This window comes from Lycorma delicatula, chromosome 3, assembly GCF_047948215.1.
Source record: "Lycorma delicatula isolate Av1 chromosome 3, ASM4794821v1, whole genome shotgun sequence".
NCBI lineage: Eukaryota > Metazoa > Arthropoda > Insecta > Hemiptera > Fulgoridae > Lycorma > Lycorma delicatula.
In genome coordinates, this window is record NC_134457.1 from 74,684,135 (window position 1) to 74,711,153 (window position 27,019).

Below are 27,019 nucleotides of genomic sequence, written 5' to 3' on the forward strand. Positions count from 1 at the left end.
TAAAAAATTTTAAAGAGATCTCAAAACTTACGACAATTTTCATATCGTGAAAAATGAGCAAGAAGTTTTGTTAAAGCGTTCTATTCTGGTCGTTTTCAATAGTATTCCTTAAATTTTTACACATTTTTTAGCTGCATCTCTGTAATGAGAAATGAATCCAATAGATAAAAAATAAAATAAATATGAGAATTCGCAATTGCGGAGGGATTATTGTGCAGCAGCTGCGATTAAGATCCGAGCGTTTTTGTCTACAAAACATTCTTTTCTTAAATAGCTAATAAAAAAAGAAATTTAAAGATGGAACTTATAATAAAATCTATTTAAGAAAGGCAAAGACATTGTTCCATTACAGAAATTATTAAAAGCTACACTTATGAATGAAATTTATGAAACACGTACAACAATGTAAATTTGAATTTAAGTAGTCAAAATTTTAATAAATAAATAAAAAACTGGAAACAGAATATCAAATATTTCATGAGTAAACGTTTAAAAGAATAGTTATTGGTTTAAAAGAAAGTTTAGAATAGTTATGTATAATTGATTCTAGTTAACATTTTTCTGAACAAACAAACAGGAATTTATGGTAACAAAAACGTAAAGATACTTTGAAAAAAGTGTGAAAATACATACGGGGCTAGACGGGGGAACTCCACCCCTTGGACCTCCTTGTTTTCATTATCCTCATCATCCTTAGTGAGTCATTATCTTTAGTGAGAATAGTACTGACAAATAACAATTAACACGTTAGCTGTGAGTTAAATTTTTCTAATCTTTTTGAGTGCTGTTCCGATCCCTGGGAGCTAGAATTCGTCTTCCGTCTAGTGCGGTATAGAAATGATCGAAACTTCTCCCAGTCCGGCCCATATATTTTACGATATTTTGATTTTTAACATCATTTTATTAAATTATGGTAACCTATAACTTTTAATATAAATGTACTTAATATAATAATATATGTACTTATAATTTGTACTTATATTAGTACTTACAATATACACGCACTTATAATATATGTGCTTTTTAATATACACGTTCCGGTCTTCAGGGTCACGAGCCGCAATACGTTTATTAATTGTTCGTAAAATACGGTTCCTCCCGTCCAGGTCTGGATCATTTTATTCGTTCGTTCTTGCTTATTTATGTGTTTCCTAGTTACAAGGAAGGTAAACTATAAATTATCAAAGAATATGCCTAGCTGTTTATTTTTATCTCAGGGGATTACGTAAATTTTATTTTGATTACTGGTTAGTTGACTGATTAATCGCACTAAGTACTCGATGAAACACATAGGAACGGAATAAAGTTCTACAAACTTTGTACACCAAAGGGTAACACTTGTGGGATAATTATGATATATGCTGGTAATGGACCAACTAATCCAAAAGAAAATTATACCAAATCATTAGTACTGAGATTAATAAACGCTACAGCTTACAGAGGGAAGAGCACTATACGCAAACAATTTCTATTTATAGAAATTGTTTGCGTATAAACATGTATTGTTTGCATTTTTCTTGCAAAAAAAAAATATATATAAAGAAAACGGCGTACTGTATAACTGTATGAAGTAACCGGAAAGGGGTTCCAAAAAAATAACACAAGACAAAATTAAAACGTGGTGGAATCATCGGCAAAAAAAAATTAAATTAAGGTAATAAAATGTTAAGATAAAAGAGCAATTATGATGTTTACTGCATATTCTCATGACATTAATTTAGTCGAAACTGGGAAGATAAATAATAAAAAAGAAGAAGCAGTGAAAAAACCAAGTCGTGTAATACATTACGATAAGAAAAAAAAACGGGGTAGATGTTAGTGGCCAGATGTACCATTCTGTTTTGCGTAAGTGTTAAACGGTACAAGAAAATTGCTCAATTTTTTTTTTTTATTGCTTATTGTTTTCATCATGTTATTGTTATTTTAGGACAATTACAGTATTTTTTTTTTTTTTTTTACGTTAATTTTACTGTGAAATGTAAATAGGTTTCATTCATACAGACTGAATTTTTATTTCTTTTATAAATTAACAATGTCATTTCATTCTACTTTTTGTAATTCGTACTTGTATCCGCCCCTCAAATGTGTTTTATTAAAGTAGAACCCGATAAAATAAAAAAATTGGTAAACTAATATGAAAGAAAAGCGCTAACAGTCATAAAAATTGAATTTGATTATAACACTTTATGAAATTCACTAGTCCTCAGCAGTCCGGTACCGATCCCCCATGTGAGGAAAACTGACCAGCTTTTACTGCGGACCCACCGGGTTGGTCTAGTGGTGAACGCATCTTCCCAAATTAGCTATTTTGGAAGTCGAGATTTCCTGCGTTCAAGTCCTAGTAAAGTCAGTTATTTTTACAGGGATTTGAATACTGAATCGTGGATACCGGTGTTCTTTGGTGGTTGGATTTCAATTAACCATACATCTCAGGAATGGTCGATCTGAGACTTTACAAGACTACACTTCATTTACACTCATACATATCAGAGGATGATATGAAAGGTAATTACTGGAGGCTAAACAGAAAAAAGAAAGAAAGCTTTTGCGGTTCCTGACTCGGAAAATAATAACTACACAAACGAACATTTTTCCAAGCATATGTAACTTACAATTAGTTGCATACCCTTTTAAGTTCATCATGATCCAATAGATGATGTTAATAATGATTACATTCCAGGCGTCGGTGACCGGAGCCGCACTGGTGGTGTTGTTCTCCTCACCGGAAGAGGAAACGTAGGCAGGATGTGAAGTCAGGAAATCCTGACGCCGCAGCTAACGTTATGTGTCCTCCAGCTCCCGGGGACCAGAATAGCTCAACATGTTAAAAACCTGTTCAATTTATAAAAACTATTAGTGTACTGTAACTACTGCAGAACAATAGTTTGGTCAGCACAGGACTTGAAACTTTGATTGATCAGAAGTAGGAGGGTTTCAGAATAGAAGGTCCCATCCTAAAAATGGTAGTTATAGGCGTCCTTCGTACGGGTAAGTATTTTGCACGGTTTTTATCGTTACCCAACAAACACAACGAAGAGGTGGCCGTATTTCGTTTGTTATTTTTTGTTAAAAAACTTTTTTTTATATTTTAAAACTTTTTTCTGTTTCTGTGGAACAGCGTGAACAATATAATCTAAATAATTGATTTGTGTACAATACAGCTTTTCGTTCTGGAGTGTATATACACAGATTGTTCTCACAGGAGAATTTGGAGCAGGCCAAATACACAATTGCCCATGACTCTCCAAATGGAGACTGGCACTTGAAGCATGTGCTCTCATGACTTATTTATTGTCATCGAAAAAGCAACTCTAAATAGAAACTGAAAGTAAAGCGCAAGTCTGAAGGAATGTACTCCGTACACCATCGCACCTTTAAAACTACTTTTATCCTAAGTCGAAAGAGATATGAAAAAAGGCAAAGAGATCTTTTTTGTAGTAAATTTAATTTTAAATAGTGATCTCCGAATTCGATTTGACCAACGGTTTGATTATAGCAAAATTGAATATTGGCAAGAAATATAACCCGGTCGTTACCGCAAGCCATTAAAACGGCCACCACCTTGAAACAGTGAAATATTTCGTAACGACATGTCCTATGTCCTTTCCAGGTACAAAAACTATGTTCACTTGAGTACTTGATAAGTTTTGCCCGAAAGAGTAACAAAGTCACAGAAACTACTACATCAATATATATCGGATATAGATTAAATTAAATGAGTTTGTATCGATAACTTATTCGTTGCTGACTACAAGATTATAACAACAGGAGAACATTTATTAATATTATGCATAATGTAAAAGTTGATGAATTTAATTTGAAAATTCAATCAATAAGTTAAATTAAAGATTAAAAGGAATACAAAAGAGCTTTTAAAAAGTATAAGTGATATTACTTAACTGTAATGAGATTTTAGTTTTAATAGTAACAGAGTTACCATTAAACTCCGTTACCTTGAATATACATTAATAATAATCTAGTAAGAAGAAAGAGTTGTTAAATGGAAGTTTTCCAAATTGCAAAGGAATGTTCAGATAAGGGCAAAGAATATATATATATATATATATATATATATATATATCTTATTAATATAGAGAGAAGTGTCAAAGTTACTTCAGAAGTACGATCTAAGATTAATCGTACTTTAATGCAGTAGGTGTTCTAGGAAAATTGTAACTTCCCTTGGATAATTAATGAATACATCCGAAATAAAATAAATGACGCACACTTAAATATACTATTGAAAAAAGTAGGCTTTTGGAATACCAGAAGAAAGGTTAGTGAATCGATCCGAAAAACAGAAGGAAATGAAGAAGACGTAAAGCTCAGAGATACTGGAGAATTAGTCTGAGTTCGTAGAAAAAGAACGAGATCTTAACGAGAAACTTATAAAATGTAAGCACGGAGTCCAGAATGCGGAAAATAGTTGAAGCGGCTGTAAAAACAACCGCAAATAATAATAATAGTATACAGCAATACATTTTCTTTTATATTTTAAACGTTTTTACATCACGATCGACAACCAATAAATTCGATCTATCAAATGAAAAAAATTGTACAGTTATAACATCGCAAGTAATATAATTATTATAACAGGAAAATTAATTTTAATGTATTACTGAATAAAATTACATTCAATTATAAAATAAAAAATACATGCTTAAACAATAGGATAAGACAATAAACTGATTAGTATGTAAATTGATTCACTTTTAATTAAAACTTATGGTAGACTATATAACGTTATAAAGTTAAATAAAACTGCGATAGAAAATAATGTAATATAATCGTTAGTAAGAGCAAGATACGTTAATAACAAGTATATCAGCAATTAATTATTACATATAAAACTCGGAGCCCTCATTCAATCATAAATCCTGAACCCCGACGTATAAAATGTTCAAAATTAGACAGTATGTTTTATTTAGTTTGTAGACAGTGTGAAATGGTTTTTTCAAAATTTTTCTAGTTATAACAAGATAGGAATTTTAATTTTAAAAAGGTTTTCTTAGGTAAACGTTTTTTTTCCTGGAACGGATATTGCTTCCTGGAAAAAATTTTACATCAAAGTATCCCAATTTGTTTACAATAAATTCAAGAGGGATCATATTTAAAAATAACTGATAAATTCTTGTATGTTGTGCGAAAAAATAGATAACAATCTTTATAATAAAATTTTTATTTCTTCGTTGTTGGTTAACGCTGTTAGGTGCTACGACCACAACTGCACACGACGTACCTGTGTATAAAGGTCTTTGCACAAACAGCGCACTGCACCCTAGATTAGGACATTTTATAACAGGTGAACTGTCCACCATTTACCTTTCTTTCTTTTTCCTGTTTAGCCTCCGGTAATTACCTTTCAGATAATACTTCAGAGGATGAATGAGGATGATATGTATGAGTGTAAATGAAGTGTAGTCTTGTACAGTTTCAGGTCGACCGTTTCTGAGATGGGTGGTTAATTGAAACCCAACCACCAAAGAACACCGGTATCCACGATCTAGTAATCAAATTCGTGTTAAAATAACTGACTTTACTAGGACTTGAACGCTGGAACTCTCGACTTCCAAATCAGCTGATTTGGGAAGACGCGTTCACCACTAGACCAAGCCGGTGGGTTCCATTTACCTAAGTTAAATAAATAAATACTGATGTAGGTAATATTGTAATGTTATGAAAAACTAATTAAAATACGAACTCAAATTTGTTTAATACTAAATTATAAGAATTCAAATGATACAATTTTACTTATAAAATTTAAGATTCAAATTTAAGTCGTACCTTTATTTTTTATTAAAATCCACCAAACATTTCACACAGCAGTCCGCCTATTTCAAGATATTTACTTTTTTTTAAGACGTCATTTGGATGTCTGGTTTAACATTTCTACTTTTAACAGGTTGGTTTTTACACCTTTGTAATATTTACAACAGGTTTACATTTTTACAATAGGTTTTACCTTTCAGGTCCGTAATAGGCTCTCTCCAACCAAAAAATCGAGCGTTACGTTTTCATGTAACGTTGAAATTTCTAAACGACAAAAAATCCACGATTACAAGATACATCATTTGAAAAATGAAAGAAATAAGGTTATAAAAACTGCACGACAAAAGCACACTATTGCATTAGCCAGCGCGAGGAAAGTGGGGAATAGCAGGTTCGTTTTACGCCGCGCGATACTCACTAAAATTATTATATTTCTTGACTTCGATGTCATAGAACGTTGACTGAGATGTTGAAATTTTATCATGATTACAATCTACATCTGTACTATAATAACGATAATATTGTTAAAAGGTCTGAATAAACATAATTAAATTTGTAAAAATTATCTGTTTTGACGAAATGTCGCATTACATGGGTGTTAAATGTGTTCAAAAGTATAACAAACGCCTACGGAAGAGTGAAAAATATAATGGCGAATCCAAATAGCATAAAATATCCAATGCACAAAGTCTGAGGGTTTACCGATAACGTCTGAAAGACAAGGTGGTATCAGTTGAGCGTAGCGCTCTACAAACGAGTACCACCGATCCGCAACCAAGTACGTCAGCTGCTGTTGATATTTTTATGGGAGTGGACGACGGAGGTAAAGTGAAGAACTTCGAAAATGATGCCGTAGGGGCTGTGGAAATAAATACTATAGTGAGTTGGACGAGGAAGTGCGCCCTATGTTGCGTGTGTATCGACCGATCGATTTCAGCAAAACGAGGGAGTTAACTACAAAACTTTTAATTGTTCACATTATTTTATAGCACATCAGCAAACCCTACACCTCACATGACGTATTCTACGTTCTAAAGAGTTGCGGCCGTAGCTCAGACACAGTCCCCGCCGAATTTTTTCAATTTTTTATAAGTATATATTTTAAGTTTAAAAGAATATTTACAAAATTATTTAAAAATAATTGGGCTTTGTAAAAGTTTCCATTAAACCGTGAGTGAAACGGTTCGCAGGAATTCTAATTTAATTAGTTGGAAAGCTCGCCTATATGGTTGGTGAAAAAACTGCATTTTCCGATACGTATGGAAGGAAACAAACAAAATACAAATATTTTCCAGGTAATGACCCCAGTGGTACGCTTGGTGCGTTATTCGTATTGTTATCTACAAGTTCACCCAGTAGGAGGTAAAAAGGGATAAGCGTGTACGCAGTTCATGAACACCCGACGTGAGAGTTAACATCACTTCCGGAAAGAACAATAATATTTTTAAAAATAACGAGTATATCTCTATTATAATAAAAATGATGAATTAACAGGTTTACCATTATTTTCTGGTAGTATATCAACGTACCGTTCACAAAGTTATATTCCTAAAATTTTACTGGTCAAGTCAATGAATTCTTCACTCTGCACACCGTAGTCGCTACAGAAAGTGAACAATATTACTGTCAAGTAAAGAAATTCCGATCGGTACCATCTCTTACACATATTTAAGATGTTTTACATGTCGTTATCATAATCATAAAGAATATTGAGATGTACAAAGCAACGATTTAAGACTATTTTTTAAATCGTGAAAAAAGTGCTACTAACACTGCTTTAGAGATCGCTACACGGTAGTAATCTATACGAAGCGCTAATTTATTATGAAAAAAAGTATTTTGAGCAGTACACACACAAATCTTTCAATTTATAGAAGTATATAAAATTACACAAAACCGAATGAATATTATTTACTTCGACTTGTTTATTTAGAATGTGACCTTTGGGAACGGATGGGTCAAAGTAATTCTGAAAGCAAGCTTGATTAGATTCGCATAATTCAATAACAAAAGATAGTAGAACAACACAGTAAGTACATCGACATCACCGGGGTTATACTGTACTAAGCTTTTTGTTCAGATCAGGTATCAGAGCAGGCAACTAAATTGTTGTGGGATGTATGGTGTTGAACACTATTTCACGGTTTCGCTGTCAATGACACTGACTGTGTATACTACTGAAAAGGTTCGTTTGGTCGATTGAATACCTTGTTAGTCATAAACCGCATACAATGAGTGGTATCGCTATTCTTAGCAACGACTATTTCAATAATAATGCGCCTTCCACTTCCAGTACACCTCAAGAATTACTATTCAACGCCCGAGTCCAATTAGAACTTAAGATTAATCAGCATACAGTGAACACGTTAAATATGGAAGTTTACACGTATCACAATGGTGATGTTATTGTAGAAATAATATAAAGTATTTAACGTTTACTATTTAATCACCGAGCATATATCGTAACGGAATAATAAGTATGCGAAATATATAATGTTTACAAATATATTTATTTAAAATTATTAGATACATTACTGATTAAGGATTATAATTTACCTTGAAAAGCTTATAAAAGGTGCTGGAAATGACCTTTTCATACGGTTGTAAAATACACAATACGTTTTATTCTATTCTGAAACATTTTAACCGTCTGTTTTTATGAAACGTTTCATACTTACGCCGTTATCTTAGCATTCAGCTTGTAAATCGTGCTCGGTCAATTTTTTGTTTTACCTTCCCCACACAAAGTAATCCGATGAAATCAAATTCGGATGATCGAGGGTGCTACAAACACCTTGAAGTAACCCGTTTTCCCAAAGATATCACGTTATGAATCACTGTGCTGTAGCGACATCTTGTCGGAACCAAACGTAACCGATATCCGATATTTTGGTTGACCGATTAGTGTTAAATGTCTTCTCAACGAATACAGGGCCCACAATACGACATCTCCTGAGTTCTCAATTTTGGCAACGTGTGCATTCAAAACGCCAAGGTTATCTGATAACCGCAGTTATATATACTACCTGAGATATGAAAGCAAGCTTCGTTTCTAAAGAAAGCTATATCAAAGAAACCGTAAGATAAGTAGATTCTGTTCGTTTAGTTCAGAATGTCTTTCACTCCGGCATTTTCAACGAAATAGTTTCACGGAACTTTCCGATAAGATTGCGAACTAAATTGCGGTGTTGGAAAGTTTTCAGAAAATTTCTACCTGTCGGTATACTTGCCATCTCCACGAAACATATATTCCAACAAGAAAAATACGTTCCTCAATCGAAAGAATCAGTAGTTAATAATAACACTTTCACCTACGGTCAACACTTAATATTTCCTCACATCAGCAATAATAACTGTAAAGCATTCGCTTACTATTATCCCCCCCCTCCACCACGACAATACATAATATTATTAATCTTTACAGACAAGTGGCTTGAATTTTCAAAATACCAAATTCATTATTAAATAAAGGTAGAGAAATTAAAAAAAAAATGTTTCGTATCATAGTTCTACCACAGAAGGTTTCAACAAATTCAGACGTCGTGATTGCCACAACAACATAATTCCAATAATTTTTTTGGCATGTTTATGGTAAAAATAATAATTCTGTATTGAATTAAAAAAAGAAACGAAGTACTTCCTAACTGATTAACCCATTTCTCTATCTGGCTATCTTAATTAAATACAAACTAAAGAATGGAGGATCTCAAATTAATAATCCATTTTTTTTAACAGTGCTAAATTCATTCAATACTAAAGCGGCCATTCCACTGAGTCAAACATAGTAAGTTGTACTTACGCATTTAAAGCAAAACAAATGATTCATATTTTGTATTATTCATTCTACGATCACCGTCAAAAGACGATTTTTCGTCAAATTTCAACTTACTCGCTGCCTCGACAATATAGACGTATTGAAAACAACAGGAACACCCACATATATTTTTTCGTTCAATCCAAGTATAGCTGTATAACGAACGTATCCATAAAACCTTTTTAAAAGGAATGTTACGAGTTAATGATACAGTCCATAGCATGATTCATTGCGATCTAATGAACAGAAATTATATGGGTTTATATGCACACGATGAATCAACATTTGCGACAGATGCAAATTGGACGCGCCTTAATAATTCATACATACTGTTCTTGTTTATTCAGATAAGTAAAACACGATAATACTCTCATTTCAGTAACATAATTTATAGAACCTCCAATTAAAAATATGTTATTACTTACTGAATGGACCCGCCAACGATGCTGTCGGTTGTTGTAAGAGAAATTACTTTTTGTAATAAAATTTAAGATGCATTGTCTTATAGTTTCAGTTGTGAAACAGCGCAAAATTACGATCGCCAGAACATTGCGATCAGACGAATTAAATATTATGACTTCAAATAACAAGTAAACTTTACCTACTTTATGTATTTAAATGACAGAGTCTAATGACATACTCCTACAGATACTATATAACGACCGCTATTGAATTTATGTATTGAAAACGAACGGAAAAAAATGCGTATATGAAGTTTGAAGTGGGAATGGAAGACTGTGGGCCGAAACAACGATACTGGGCTAGAACGTGTACTGCATGGCAAACGTACAAGAAGTTTTTCGCTCCCGATTCATTGCATTCACTCACAAATACACCAGCGGATGTCAAAAAACGATCCGAGACGCGCATCAAACAAATTAAACAACACAAATAACAATGAAATAACATATCGTACGCATTAATATTATAGTTTATATTAAAGTTATCATTCATGAAATGAAATAAAACTCACAAATTTTCGCAAGTGTATTTAAGACATCAAATCCCTTACTTAAAACTTTTTTCTTTTATTGAATCAGATCACCTTTCAAAAATTGAACTGTAGAATTACAGACACAATTGAGTTCTCTAGAAGTTTGCACGAGTTGTTGAAACATTAGAGTATAGATAAAAAAACTCAAGCCTAGTTATCTGTAAATCAATTTTTAATATCTCCTACACTGATTTAGATTAAAAAAAAAAAAAACAAAGAATTTATCTTATCAAATTATCATAATAAGAAATTCACATCACCACTTATAAATACTGTATTCAGTTAGCTTATACAGGGAAGAATAAACCAACTTTGCCTTAGCGCGAGTGACTTCGTCATGATTCACCTGAGTCACGTCCTTGCATCAGTGCCAATTCACAACGCGGCCATATCTATATACAACATTAAAATCATTACTCATATATAGTCACCTTATAATTAATTTGTCATATAGTAGTCGATGCAATTAAAAATTTAAATAACGTTATGTTCTAATAAAACCATCTTTTCATATAATCACCTTTTTTTGTTCTCGTGTTCAATTTTTATGTTTTTCTTGCTTATTTATTTACTCTAATATTGTTTAAAGTTAATATAACGTAATTGTTTTAAGTTTACTGAAATGTTAGTATATTCTTAGATTGTACTTCAATTATACTATTATTTTAACACCATATCAACACCGATTCAACCGATAGTAATGCGTGATTACTAATATCTCCTCCGAAAAAAGCCTTTGTCGTGCGAAAAAACAGATTTTAAATGCTTACAAATGCGAATCGCAGTGTAATTCAACGGCGTTGGTTTCGGATGTCGTAAATAGACTGCTAACATAAGAAAAGTTCTGCTGCTACAGTATTCAATGTGATTCGCGAGTATCAATCTGCTAATGAATTACGGTTTCCTAAAAAAAAAAAAACAAACAAAACCCAGCAGATCAATTGAAGAAAAAGTTGACGATTTCGATAAAAACGCAGTTTGTAAAAAAGTACACGAATTTTATTTATTGAGAAATGGTTTAGGGATGTGTTACCTCCACTGGAAGATAATTTGGTTATTGTGTTAGATAACTCCCTTTATCATCCATGTAAAAAGGAAAGAATTCCATCCGTGTTTTGGAAAAAGAATATCAAAATGTGGTTTAATTCAAAAGGAGTGATTTTTGAATAGGATGAACTTAAGGTTCAATTATTGCAAATGGTTTCGCGTATTAAAAGTAATTTTAATGCGTATAAAATTGATGAGTTAACAAAATCCAGTGGCAAAACCGTGCTTCGATTACCTTCCTATCATTGTGTACTCAAACCGATTGAGTTAATTTGGGGACAAATCATAAGTTACGTAGCGTCAGAAAATACTGCTTTTAAAATATCTGATGTTAAAAATTTATGCTTAAAGCCAACGACAAAACAGGTCAGCAGGAATGGAAAAACTGTATAAAACATAACTGATATTATTGAACCAAATTATTGGCAACTGGATAATGTAATAGAAAATAAAATTGATCCTCCCGTTGTATCTCTTAATACTGACAACACTGCGGATTTCTCGCAATCAGATGATGAAAACTGAATTGAATTTATTATTTGTTTACTACCGTAGAAGGTTAATCCAAGGTATTAGTGAAATTTTACTGTTTTTAGACAATTTCATAACACTTAATAAAAAACTCAAATAAAATGTCTTCATTTATTTAAATTTAAAATATGTATAATAATTTAAAATATAATAGAACCTGGTTACTGAATATTAACGTCGCGTAGTTTCTTTTATATGTATCAGGATTTACAAGAGATGCTTGTGAATCGGCCGCCTGAACCCTCGTACGCGCAGTTTGTTTACGTGAGCTCTAAGCTAACTGAATAAGACAGTTTCTCTACATATTGTATGAGGAAAGACAAAATTACTATTTTTTTTTTTTTTATCTCCTGGATAAACATGGTCCTAATCTAGTTTTGTATAGGGACTTTAACATAAGTAGCTTGTTTAAGGACAAATAAAACCATCAACCCTTACAAAATCCTCATGGACTGTAAATCTTACAGACATTGAAGCTGCATAACGCAATCTGAGGTTTTTCCTTAAATCTGTTATCGGTCGATTAGGTAGCATAACTAGACGCTTTTAGACGATCTCGATGTGAGCTAAGTCATTTTCAAAAAAATTGCATATCGATTGTTAAGAATACGAAGTATCCTATTCAAGGCGTAAAATAAGGAGTGAAATGGTTTACAGTGTAGTATATGGCATATCCATTAAAATTCAGGCGATTTTAAGTCCTGCAGGTAACAAAATAGGGCTTATCAACTTATACAGAACGTTACGTTCAAGAACAGATAACTCTAACCGGTACTATATATATCTCATCAATAATTTTAAGTCTCTTATAGATGTGAAACAATGCATTATATACAAAATCCCTCTTCTTAGTAGGAGACTTTATGAACTTAAAAGTTGATCGTTCGATTATATAAATTAAACGAATTATAAGTAACTACGCTTAACTCATCGTTGAGAACGTATCTCCACTAAGAGTTACAAAAGTCATTAGGTAGTTTACAAGAAATATTTTTTAAAAACTTAATTTTTGAGCAAAACGTAACTAACTGGTTATAAATATACTGTATAAATTTTGGTGAGCGCTATCGATTAAATAAGGGTAAAACCAACATACCGTATAGGCTCACAAGCAAACAAGGAACAGTGTTACTAAATGAGTCATTGACACCGCCCAGTCGCCTAGTCGGCGCTGTATATGTTTCCCCAATGAATCATGATTTAAACTTGAATATAACACCTCCTCCACACTCTTTGAATAAAAAAAATTATCCAATAAATTTGTTTTTGATGCAGTTTATTTAACTTGATGAATAACTAATCTCTTAAATTTTAAATCTAGCCTCCAGTTTGGGGTGAAAAAACACGTAAGTAAAAATTTCAATACGTCATCAAACAATAGTTTATAAACCTTCATTTAAGAGCATGTGAATAATTGGTTCGTTGACAGAACACGATAATAAAATAATCAGATATTTTATATTTTCCCATCTTTCATAGAACAGTCAAGTATAGTACATAATATAAATTAACAGTTTTATACTACGATACACTTCATGCACAGAAAAGTGACAATAAACAATATATAGTTGACGTGTGCACGTAAATAAGGAGCAGCATTTTTTTTACAGTTCGGTTCAATTAATTATAGCATATTGGTACAGTACACACTTCGCTTTTTTACTATAAATAGTAAAAATTAAAATAAATACAATCTAGCACGCACTGGGTTTATATTTGTCACGCTACTTTTTTTTCTTTGATAAGTTTGAAGCTTAATAAGTCGCTTAATAATAACAGCAAAGAAAATTATGGGTATTCATACTTTATTACACAGGATGAGCAACATAAAACCGAACCCATAACGTTATCGCTGCAGAATCGATAGGTTATGTTGGAATGAATGATATGGATAAATTAAATAAGAAAAACATAAGACGTTATTTAAATGTTGTATTTATTTACCTAAATTGTACAAGACATGTTCAAAATGACCAGCCTTGGTATCGATGCACTTATGTGCTCGACTGACGCAAAATATTGAGAGTCGTCCGAGCTAAAGGTTGTTGTCAATTGCGTTGATTTCTCACTGAATGTTCACCTTCAGTTCATCAATACTGTGGGGATTAGATGCATAAACTCTCTCCTTTAAGTAGTCCCAAAGAAAAAAATCGCAAGTAGACAACTCTAGGGAACGTGGAGACCATCCTCTGCTGACAGCTGGTTCATTTGTGAAAGCTGCATGAACACGATTCAGTGAAACGTTTGATGTGTAACACATTGCTTCGTCTTGTTGGGAGAAGCTGTATGCTTTTTCATTATCAGTTAATTGCTCATAGAATCTTCGAAAATTGTGAGGTAAACTTGTGTATTGACAGTTCGGTTCCAAAAATATTGGTCCCACACTACGATTACCGAAAACGGCACACCAAACACAAATTTTCTCATCGTGAAGTGGACGTTCGAATATCTCGTGAGGATTCCTCGCCATCTGGTGGCCACCTGGTGTTTTGCGAATTAACATGGCCGGATAAATGAAACTATGCCTTGTCTGACATGAAATACGACATCAGGTCTATCTGTCCACCAATAATGTTTTCGAGAAGCCAGTTGCAATAATCAAGTCTTTCGGTTTGCCTTGTCTCCTTCAGTTGTTGCACAGTTGTAACGCAGTAAGTTTCAATTTTAATTCATGAAGAATTTTACGACAAGATGTGTCTGTAAAAACAGATTGTTGGGGTAACTTGCAGTAATCCTCCTATTTGGGGATTGGCAGTAATTCTCCTTTCAGTACCGACAATGGCCTGTGGAATCCTAACGTAAGGTTGCCTATTTCGTTTTGCATTTGAAACCGAACCTATTGTACACCTTTTTTAACTAAATCGTGTATGCTACTGTTCGCTGGGATACAGGCATTCGGAAATTTTTCTACGAATATTTGACGTGATTCTTCAAAGGATCCAGAATGAATGTAGGCCTCTAATGAATATAGCTATCCTCTCCTGTATTGAATAAGGCATTTTACACAAATACAACTGCATTCACAATACTACAGTGCAACAAAACGTATATTGCACTGACACGTAACCACCTGACAAATGGCAGCAACAATCAGGATATCAATAGTGTTAGGCAGCGGTTTCATTATGGGTTTGGTTTTATGTTGCTCACTCTGTATTATAAATTTTCTGTTACCACAGTTTAATTTCATTATTGAAATTATTATTAAAAAAATAACCTAAAAACAAATTAAATAAAAGCGCTTTCAAAATACAACTCTCTAATACAAAAGCACTCTCTAATAGAACTTTACGTTGGGAGTGAAAAGCACACAATAAATTATAAAAATATGCCCTACTGATTGCATAATACAAAAAGCTTTCTCCTTTTTTCCTGGATCCATTACGGCGTTTTAGACCAACGTTTTTCTACTTATCGGATATTTTTTCTTAAATGAACAAAGAAAGTCAGAAAAAACTAGATAGTTGTTTCGTAATAAGCGGACATTAAAATATATATATATATAAATATTGCTTTTTACAGGAAATGAGGCTTTGTAAAGATGTTTTACACCCTCAATATAGGTTGCAGCAACAGAGATATACTTGGGAAAGTAAAAATAATTAACCTACAAAATTGAAATTTTTCAAACGGAAAACAGAATGATTGGTATTATATTACAAAAAAAAAAAAATAATTTCAATACTACATATATTTTAATGGGCAAAATTATATTCTCATTCTATGAATAATTTAATCTAAATCCAGTGTATGAAGAAATTAATTAATAATTTAAGCATTACTTGAATCAATCAGTTATACGTAGATACCCGTAACCCACATCCTTATCAAATATTATCGACTTCCTTCCGTCTAAAGTAAAATCCGTCTTGTATCCACATTAAGGATAAGAATTATCAGCAACAATCCATAAATGTCGTAGATAAAGAAAAATCGCAATCAGTTAATTAATTTTAAAGAATTATTACCACACTTAAAAATAATAATAAACATACTAGTAAAAATATATAATAATATAAATAACCCTTTTTTTCCTGGGCGCACAACGAGGTGTCGTTATCAACTGCTGGTCACAGAATTACCATCGTAAATGATTAAAAAATAATTAAAATTTACCTTAAAAATTTTGTAAAACGCCTATGCGGAATGCTAAGTTCGAATTCAAAACAAAAACAATATTAAAAATCTAAGATAAAACAATAAAACTGCCGAACGTCAAAAGCCAGAAATATGATAGTTTAATACATGTAGTAATAGTAATAGTAGATAATTTCTGGGAAAAATAAAAATATCAAATAGAAATATTAAAATACTGTATAATTTATTTATTATAAATTACTAGTTTAAGTCAAATGGCATTGATATCCAATTGAAAAACTCGAATTTAAAACGCATTTGATATTTTGATCCTTAATCTGTAAAAAAAAAGGTGCGTCTTAAATTCGAAGCAATAAGGTATATATTTTTTACTTTATGTACAGCAAATATTTTTTACATCTAAAATCCTAATATATAAGTAAACACTGATGTCAACCAGTACCTAATATACACAATCTCTTGAAAATAACAATTAAATTAAAATAAAATTTTAATTATTTTATTTTTTAATTTAGCTAATTTTTACTTTCCCGTCTATGTAGCAGCTGTAGCTATATAGAAGGGAAAGTTTGGTGATCGGTCAAAATTGGGCTTACCCGGTTTTCACTGAATCTTGACGAATTGACCACTAAGGACCTCAGAAAACCGAAAAAACGCATCGAAATTTCCGCGATAAAATGTGCGTATGCATGTATGTTTGTTGAAGTGTAAATCGCCTTATATCTCCAGAGTTAGTTGACCGATTTTCACCAAACTTGGCTATAATATTTCTATAGCAGGCGCATTGATGCTATTAAATTTTCAATTCAAAATGTCAGGGGGTGGTGATGCAGGGAGAAAAAGGAAATCGTCTCCAGATTTTGCACAATTAAGGTTGAGAATTTTGTGAATATTAATGAAGTAAACTACTTCTGTAAAAAAACTGTTTTGCTAAATTTCACCCCCATCCCTAAAAATGGTTTTAATTTTGAAGAGTTAGAGAAGGCAGTACAAGGGGTGATTTTCAATGAATTTTGTTTTTTTAATATTTTTCTAAACAATTATAAAAAAAGGCCATCTTTTACGTAAAGATTTTTTTTTGCTAAATTGCACCTCCACTCCAAAAATTGTAACAATTTTGAAACCTTGTAGAAGGCAGTACAGTGGGTCTTTTTCGTTGCAGTTTTTTCTATTAGCATCTCGTTGAATCCAGAAATCTCTTCCCCATCAAAGTGGGGTCTTAACCCAGCCAACCTCCCATTGCACATCCCACTTAGCGGCCGGACTACTGCTATAGCTTTCTGCTATATTGTGACGTCACAGGTGAGCGATAGAATTAAATAAATGAGTATTTAAAATTTAAAAATTTATTTAAAGTGGCCGCTAGTTCCGTCACACCCGCGTAATGAAATACGGAATACGCGCGCGCTATAGTTAGAATTATTGAATTAAATAAACAAAAAAATATTGTATTTAAATAAAATGACAAATACTTTAAATTAAGTTGTGTGTGTATGTGTATAACCCGTGCATCAGAAAAAAGCCGCATGACGGGAAAATCCTACAAATGTGTTGTCAGCTTTTTAAAAATAGAGTTGTTAATTCTCGTAGTAACAATAATAGTATTGAATTAAATATAATGATCCCTGTCATTTTAATAAGTATAATAATAATTTTGTATACATAGGTCTGCAATGCTTATGTACGGTTTTTCTTCTTATCAATGATTCTATATACGTGTATATATATATATATATATATATATATGTAAATGGATTGGATGTGTATGTGTATCCAAGCGTAATTCTGGAACGCCTGGAGCAACTTCAACCAAACATGGTTCACATATGACTTCTATCTGGAAAAAAGTACTTTGGGGGTAAGACACTCCTAGCACCCCTATAGGTAAGGAGTGGGAAGAGTTGAAATGTAAGAATAATCTAAAACGACCGATATTAGTGTCGAATCCGTCGTTTTAATTATTTATCTATTCTTACTCGCGGAGGGGAAACTAAAAATGTTGTTTATAATCAAGCTTTGCGTGAAATTAATATTTTAGCGAATTCTTGAAAGAATTTACTTTATAATTTGAGTACTATAGTTGTACTTTTAAAAATCTGTAAATATAATTACTTTGTTCTTACGCTGGAGATAAATTTAATTCCTTTTTCTGTGTAATAGAAGATTGGGATAAATAAATACACGGACAACGCCGGGTAATCAGTTAGCGCGCGCGCGCGCGCGCACACACACACACATGTAAAACTGTGAACTGCTAATTAGGATATTCAAGTGAAGTTGTGTATTTTCATAGAAATTTAGATACACTAATTATCCTTCATTATTATTTAACAAATAAAAAACCTTTAAGGCGAACCCTATAAATTAAAGATCCGTAAAGAGATTTTAAAAATAACTAACTATTACACTAGGGCAGAAAGCGCATAATACGTCTGGATAGCATGTTTACTTGTGCCCCTGCATCTAGAACGGTTGCTCCAGTTTAAAAAGAAGAAAAAACAAATATAAAACGACTTGGCTAACTTCCAGTTGACAATGAGTACACGTCGATTTCAAGAAAACAAAATGGAAGACTATGTACGGCATTTTTCTTTTATATTGATATTTCCAAACTGTTCCGAGCCCAAAGAGTCAATGTTAAATACAGGCCTACAGAAAAAATATATACTATTAAAAAAAACCGTTGAGCCCAAACAATCATGAAAATATTAATTAAAACAAATTTAACGGTAGTTTCAAATTTTGAATTTTATTTTTAATTATCTTCCGTGTAATTATTCCATTGAAATTATAATTACTTTAATTACTATCTTCCTTATAAAGAAACGTTATCGTAATGTATGAAACTGTGCAGCTCTGGGCATTTGTCGCTCGGCAACATCACATATTTAATTATCATTTAATAAACCAATAAATGCTAAAATTAATATAAAACAATAATTTGAAATAAATTTAAACACTGAATACCTGAAAAGTAGTTGTTATATATCACGTTTTATAAATTAAATTAATACATAGTTTTTTTGTTTTGTTTTTTAAAATAATTATACACTTAAATTGCTTCGAATTTTCCTGTAGCCTAAATACTTTAGAACAAAAGAATCTCGCTAAAAGAATTCTTAACTTTCATAATTTATTAATTATGAATCTAATAACTTATCTATTCTTTCTATAAATCGAGTTGAATTAAGATAAATTTACAAAAAAGTATGTCATCCTTCTAAGTTTTTTCATTAACGACTACGCTTAAAATTCAATCTTACACTGGTTTAAATAAAGAACAATCAATTTCAGATAAATAACGGGAGTAATACAGGAATACATAAATTTAATATTAACAACATTTAAAAAAAATTTAGAATAGTTTTACTTTGATGTGATATAAATGTTATATAAATTTAAGAAGATAAAAATGAGTCTGATATTTACTAGTAAATTAAACTGGAAAAAAAAGAAAAACGCTTATCTAAAAAATTTACCAATGCTTTTTAAAGAATTATCTTTTCTTCACACAGCATATCGACAAATCGTAACCACTACAGTAGTAATATTAACGGTTGTTTACAAGAATAAGAGGGGAAAATTAATCATTATATTATAAATTACATTATAAGGCTTACTATAAATAACTGAACGATGCGTATAGTTAAGTTATTCGATAAAGAATTACACAGTTTAGAATATGTTGTTTATATTAATAAGGAAATCTATCACAATAATTTAATGTAACTTAAATACCGAATGCACTTAATATTTAGAAAGTAGCATTCCAATAAGAAATAACGAAAGGGAGGAAGCTCCAATCCAATCTTAAGGTAGATTTATAAAATTTTAGTAATTTGATAAACTTGAGTTGTGAGCATCCGTATGGTCCGTTCGCCCAAGTCAAAGTTCATAACTTTGTCTGGCCTAAATTTCACCAAATCAGTCAGGTCATCGACTTTTGCATATTTTCGGTAATAAGAAAAAAAGTTGTTTTTTTATATATAAAGTAAAATGATCTGACGGTAGATGAAATGATCAGATGATAGACGTATAACCGATGATAATCATAAAAAGAAGGACAGAACTATAAAATAAGGGGAATTATTACTTAATTGGGAAAACAAATCTTTTAAAATTTTTTCATTAACATTAGTAACTATTATAATTACTCTAAAGTACGTTGTACTGAATAAATCAAATCAAAAAATTATGAAAATACGGACAATAAAAACTCTGAAGATATATAAAAGGGCAGGGGAAAAGAGAATGGGAGGAGGAAGAGTAAATTTATCAGGTATAAATATATTTTAAGATAATTCTAACAATTTTGGGAAATTATTAATTAAGTCTTAATTATTCTAACAAAATTTATCACCAAGAGCTTAACAAATTACCCTACTCCCTCCCATTCTGATTAAAAGTAACACCTGTCTATAACGAAATCCACACGAGTCGTCAAGATGTATTAAAATAAAATAAAAAAACTTGTATAAACATAAATCCGCAAACGCTTTGTTATCCAACTTGGATAAGTTGGTCGTTATGCTTTTTCAAAAGAAAATCATATTTCTTCAACAGATTTAGACATTAACAAAAATTCAGTATACTGTTTAATCTGAACATTTCAATGAAATAAATAAATAAAACTTCTGTATTTACGAGTATATTATCTAAATTAAAACCATTAGCCGTTTACATTTTTAAATCATTAATATCTGATTAACTAACTGTTTAGTCAAATTTGCGATAAATATTATTTTTAGATATAATCTGAATACTAATAAGATTTCAAATACTGAATTACAGAAAACATTAAGCTTGTAATTTAAAAAAATAACATTACGAAGGTTTTTTCAATTTTCTGTAATAAAAAGCTGCAAAAGTATTGCATGTCTTTCTCTATTAATAATAAAAATTATTTTAAAACATTAAAAAAAACCGAATATATATTTTTCAGATGAGGGGAAAAAATTAAAAAAAAAACTTTTTAAATATTCATATATATATATATATTAAACTAAACAAAATTTGTTTAAATAATGTTTTCGCTAAACCTAAAACCCCCCTCAATAAAGGCTAAAAAAGAAAAATAAAACTTTCTGGATTTTAAGTCCGGGATCTGTCATTTTTAAAAAAAATTGTAGACATTACTAGATATCTCTATACACAAGTAAACTTTTAAAAAATTTTGAAAAATATTTAAAAAGAGAGATAGAGCAAAAGAACAAACAATTCAATTTCAAGAGGTGGGAGGAGCTGATCTTATAGAGAAAAATATAAATCATTATTTATTTATAAGCGTATATTGTAGGTAACAAATGTGTTTTAATAAAGTTTTCTCTAAAATTCCTCTAAAAGAAAATCTAAACTGTTTTCCCGATATCCCTGCACCCTCTAAACAACATATTTTGAAAAAAAAAAATAATATCATTAACCCACATACATATATGAAAAAATATTTAAGCCAAAAAAAAAATCGATTCAGCCAATCCTGAGATATAAGGCCAAAAGCAGGGCAACATATATACATACATACATATATAACGCACACACATACATTCATATGTTTTTTTGGAATAGATAAACTAGTTGGACCCTGAAACGTAAAAACCTTAAACCAGATACCCCATTTTTGACATGATCATCATACTTTATCCTTTAATTCGCCAGGAAAGTAAAATTCAACTTGTATATTTAAAACCTACGGTACTTTATTCTTCATTAAAAATAAATACGTTATCAATTATTTTTTATGCTTTCAAAATTACAAGTATTTTCTACTTAACAGCACACCGGAAAATATAAGGTTCAGTTACGAAAGCTAACCTTTTTTCTTTTTCTGTTTAGCCTCCGGAACCACCGTAAGGTATTACTTCAGAGAATGAATGAGGATGATACGGTTAACTGTAAATCACGTGTAGTCTTAGTCTTGGGTCGACTATACCTGAGATGTGTGGTTAATTGAAACCCAACTACCAAGGAACACCGATATCCACGATCTAGTATTCAAATCCGTATGAAAGTAACTGCCTTTACTAGGATTTGAATCTTAGAACTCTCAACTTCGAAATCAGCTGATTTTCAATGACGAGTTCACCACTAAACCAACCCGGTGGGTTTAAGAAAGCGAACCTAGTTAAAATGAAACACCATTTAGAACCGAGGTAATGTGGTACACATTATTGTTGATTGTGTAGTCATAATGCTATCTTACATCAACAAATTTCGGTTAGGAAATAATGTTTTTTACTATTTTTAAACAGCGAGCAAATATTGTTTTTGTTATTTAATAGTACAAACTTTTTTCAATCTATTATCTACTAAAAAAAAATTATTTGCGTTACTAGGTTCTAACTGTAGCACATAAAAGTAATCTTTTTTCTTAATAAAGTTTTATTGTTTAATTTCTTCAATTGGCATATAACTTTTATTGAGGTGATCAATTACTGTATTCATTATATTTAATAAATAAACATACATTTTTAATCGTACAAAATGCAAACTGCTATTTATCTAAGAAAAAATGAAACTTTTAAAGTGAACAAAAATCAAGTATCGTCAAGTAGTCACAATCATAAAATAACGTTCTCTATTTTTTAAATTATCTTAAATTACATAAAAAAATCATTAATCTTTCTATCTTTTTTTCCCGTAAAATATTTGGAGATTAACAAAAACCCGATTTTACTAGAAATGCGGACTTTTTTTGTTTTAAATGTAATTATAACTAAACCGACAATTAAAAAGCCGAATTTCTTCGTATGTAATAATTGTCGAAGTATATAAAGCTTAATTAACGCGCAGAATGGGTATGAATTAGAGGACTGGCGATTGGCTTCTTGCTACCTACGGCGACTGGCGCGATATATATTGTAACAAGACCAGTATAACGGACCTTAATTGGCATACTTTCTTCTTAATTGGCAGGAATCCGATTCCTGCCAATTAAGAAGAAAATGTAATAATGGAAGGAATCCAGAAGGGTACTAAAAGGAATAATTTTCCTAAGGCTAAGAGGTCCGTTTAACAATCGTTATTTGTGATACTGCTCGCTGACACACCTAAAACAGATGTTGTTCAATGAGAAGAATTACCGGACCAGAGTAGGAATTCATGGGAAAATATAAGGGCACGGAAGATCATTCTCGCGCTTCAACTTGGGTCCGTCTCTGCAGGTCAAAAGGATAGGAGTACAAATACTCCAGAAAAGATGAGTATGGATCAGTTTTGAAGATGCTAGTAGACGTATTGCTGGTTGTGTCCGGCGCGATTGTAAGAAGGCATTATCTGTCAACATGTAGTATTGCAGGGTCAAGGTAGTGTTCACCGTGACGTCACAAGCATTCCAATGTGGACAGTGGGAGAATGCAAGAGGTTGTTTAGTGAATTACTATAGATAATTAGTGAAAGGAGTAAAATACTAAACGCATTCATAAATTGCTAGGGTCATTTTATTTGTAAAAAGGAAAGGTATTTACAGTGAAAGAATTTTACTGTATCCGATAACTAATCTTATCTTCGTAATAATACAGTACCAGTTGTTAATTGTGTAAATATCAGCGGTGATTATAATGTTTTTTGTTAATGGGACTGAATCCTGGTTTTTACGATTAACTACCTGTAAATAAATCCTGTCCTCACTTGAAATGATAATTTGTATTTAATTTATTGATTATAATTATTATTGTGGTTATTAAACAATGTTATTATTATTTTTGTCGTTGTTATTACTATTATTATTATTACGGTTATTGTTATTGTCGTATATTATCATTATTACTATAATTATTATTATTATTATTGGTTTATCTTATTTATGTTTTATATTAAACTGATAATTGTAATTATATAAACATTTTCAATTGTCAATCTCACAATATCTCTTGATCTAGCCGCGAACAGGAGACATTATATATATAGATTAAAAAATATATATATATATTTTTTTTTTTTTTTTGGTTGGGCGAAAAACGCTTTTGGGTTGTCGTCCAGAACAAACATAATACGATATTACAAAAGAAAACATATTTAAAAAATTAAAATGAGTGCTTCGGTGCAAGGACACACGACGGAAGCGAATCTTCGTAAGCAATAAACACATACTATAAAAAATATTTACATATATAAAACATAGAAAAATGTAAACATAACATTGAAGTAATCATTATTATAGGTTAGAGCAGGTGTTTTCTATACTATATTGGTCAGCTATATTAGATCATACTCGGTAGGCTTAGTGGAGGAATCGGCTACGGCGTTACGCTTTTTCGTGACACTCGTTTTTTCTCCGTTAATTCTCCATCTTGAAGCCTGCTTTAAGAAGATTTGCTTCAATAATTAACAGTCTATTTCAGATGCACAGTCTTAAAAAACAAGATATTCGATAGCATCATCTTATTGTTTCCTAGAATATCTAAAATGTTAGCTCCGAATTTAAATTTACGCCACAATGCCGCATAACACACACAGTTCACAAGGATATGATGTATCGTTAATCGGCAGCTGCAGCGAACACAAACGGGTGCATCGGTCTGACTCGTAATGTGTCGAAGTATAAGATTAGTATATGCTCTATTCGTAAACGGCACTGTGTATTCCGAATTGAAGAACTCCACGACAGGACTGTATCCTCTGTCGGAGTTTATTATTTACTGTCCAGTCACCTTGCTATCTTCCTCGAAGAGTGTGTTTAATAAAATTAATAAAATCGATAGTAGTAAAAGATAGTAGAAGTAAATCGATAGTAGAGTGGTGAAAGACGGTTGTTGGCTTCATATGCCTTTAGCAGCGGAATCAGCACGTTATTACCTGAGATTTCCATATGGCTAGTGATCCAGCAGAAATTCACTTGTTATGTTGCTACGGTTCAACTTAGCGATTATATTATGAATTTCGGTGACAATAGGATGTTTAGAATACAAATCTAAAACTTGGAGTGTATTAAACGAGCCGCTACAAATGAGGATGTGATGGGTTAATGAAATTCAAAGCCTTATTGATGGCGTACAGTTCAGCATTTTAGACACTTGTAATACCAGGCACACCGAACATATAGGTTCTGTTATTTATAAGAAAAGCGCATCCAATGATATCATTGTGTTTCGATCCAGGTGTGCATATTACTGCGTCTGGGTTTGTTTTTGATAGAAATTGGTAAAACATTTGCAGAAAGGAGTCGTATATTATACGACAAAAATAATAAATGCGGTCTGAATTAAGAAAGTGTTTTTTTCCTCAAATTTGGGATCAAATAAAAAAGCATAATTAAAAAGAAACTTTCCGAACATAAAAAATACTAAGAAACTTAGCACGAATAGAAATTTTAGTATAAAGATGGAAATTATTGTCTACGATAGTGCAACAGCTTCATTCTGGTGATCCGTCTACATATATCGAGATTATTAACATCGGTATCTTGCCTGCAAACGAAAGAACAGACAATTTTTTTAAAAAACAAAATTTGATTTTAATTAATTTCCAAATAACAATTTAAAACTTTACTGAAAAAAAAGGGGTTCAATACTAAATTTTATAAGAATAATCAGTTCTATTGTATCTATACTTACAAGTAAACCAAAGTTTCAGAAGACACAACAAATTTTTATACTTTAAAAAAAATGATTTAAAAATTATTCCGGAGTAGAAGGAATATTGGATTTTTTTGTAAATATTAAAATGAAAATAATTTTTGAAAAGGTTTCCATAGAATAATAAAATTTAACAAATATTAAGATAGGATATGAGTAAAAATTGCAAAAAAAAAAAAATAGGTTTCTCCGTTATTATACAACTTGGCAATTTACAGCTTCTTTCACTTTACGAAAAGTGGCACAAAGCAAAATATAGAAGTAACAATCTACGGTTCGTCAATAATATTCTTTTAAAAACGTTAAAGTAACTTTGTAATTCAATTAAAATGTTCTCAATAAACTACGCAATTCATACACGTATAATACAATCAAAACAATAAACAAAAAAATAAAAAATAAACAAAATACCCTATTAAAAACATAACCAGTTTTCATTTTCTTTTCTTTTTTTAATTCGTGTTTTGTTTAAATAATAACTTAAGGATAAGATTTACAACATTGTATTATTGAAATATCACATACGTGTTTTCGCGTTGGTACGTATAGGCATGTAGAAGTATAAGTCGAGGGCACTGGATTTGAACGGCCATGAACAAGACGTTACCCTCCTTCAACGACGTATCGCATCCGTTGAATAGAATATACGTATTTTGTTTATATTCATCGATCTAAAAGCGACATAAAAACTACGCAGAAAAAATGCAAAGTCGTTCAATAATTTTTATACTAATTACATTAAATTGCGTACATCAAATACACTAGAACCAACATATAATATTTAATTCAAATTACACTTATTTTTGCGCATTAAAATAAATCTGACGTTCATTAACGTTTTCCGATTGGCTTTTTACAAAATAATATACATACGCTGAAATAAAGAAAAAATTACGTAACATAAAATACTTTTTTTTCATTTCACTTTTCACATCTCATTCTTTACATACTGATACGCAATTTTTTTGTCTTAATGCCAATTCTGAAAAGGTTTTCTGGACTTATGAAGCAGGGATTTATCAGAGATTTTAAGTTTTAAGATTTTAAAAACGTTAAAGTAACTTTGTAACTCAATTAAAATGTTCACAATAAACTACGCAATTCATACTCGAATAATACAAAAAAAAATACCCTATTAAAAACATAACCAATTTTAATTTTTCTTTTTTTCAATTTTTTTCTTTTTTTTTGAGG

The 27,019-nt window shown here is 31.2% G+C and overlaps 1 protein-coding gene and 1 long non-coding RNA gene across 2 annotated transcripts in view; both read right to left on the reverse strand.

Annotated features, from left to right (window-relative positions):
* LOC142321709 (uncharacterized) overlaps nucleotides 1-26,447 on the reverse strand; it is a 60,997-nt gene extending 34,550 nt beyond the window's left edge. Inside the window, exon 1 of the long non-coding RNA XR_012755705.1 lies at nucleotides 26,351-26,447. This is a non-coding gene — a long non-coding RNA (uncharacterized LOC142321709). The remainder of the gene's footprint in view (nucleotides 1-26,350) is intronic.
* Nucleotides 1-27,019, reverse strand: part of Dip-C (dipeptidase C) — a 602,611-nt gene that overhangs the window by 178,090 nt on the left and 397,502 nt on the right. The gene's annotated exons all lie outside the window — the stretch shown is intronic.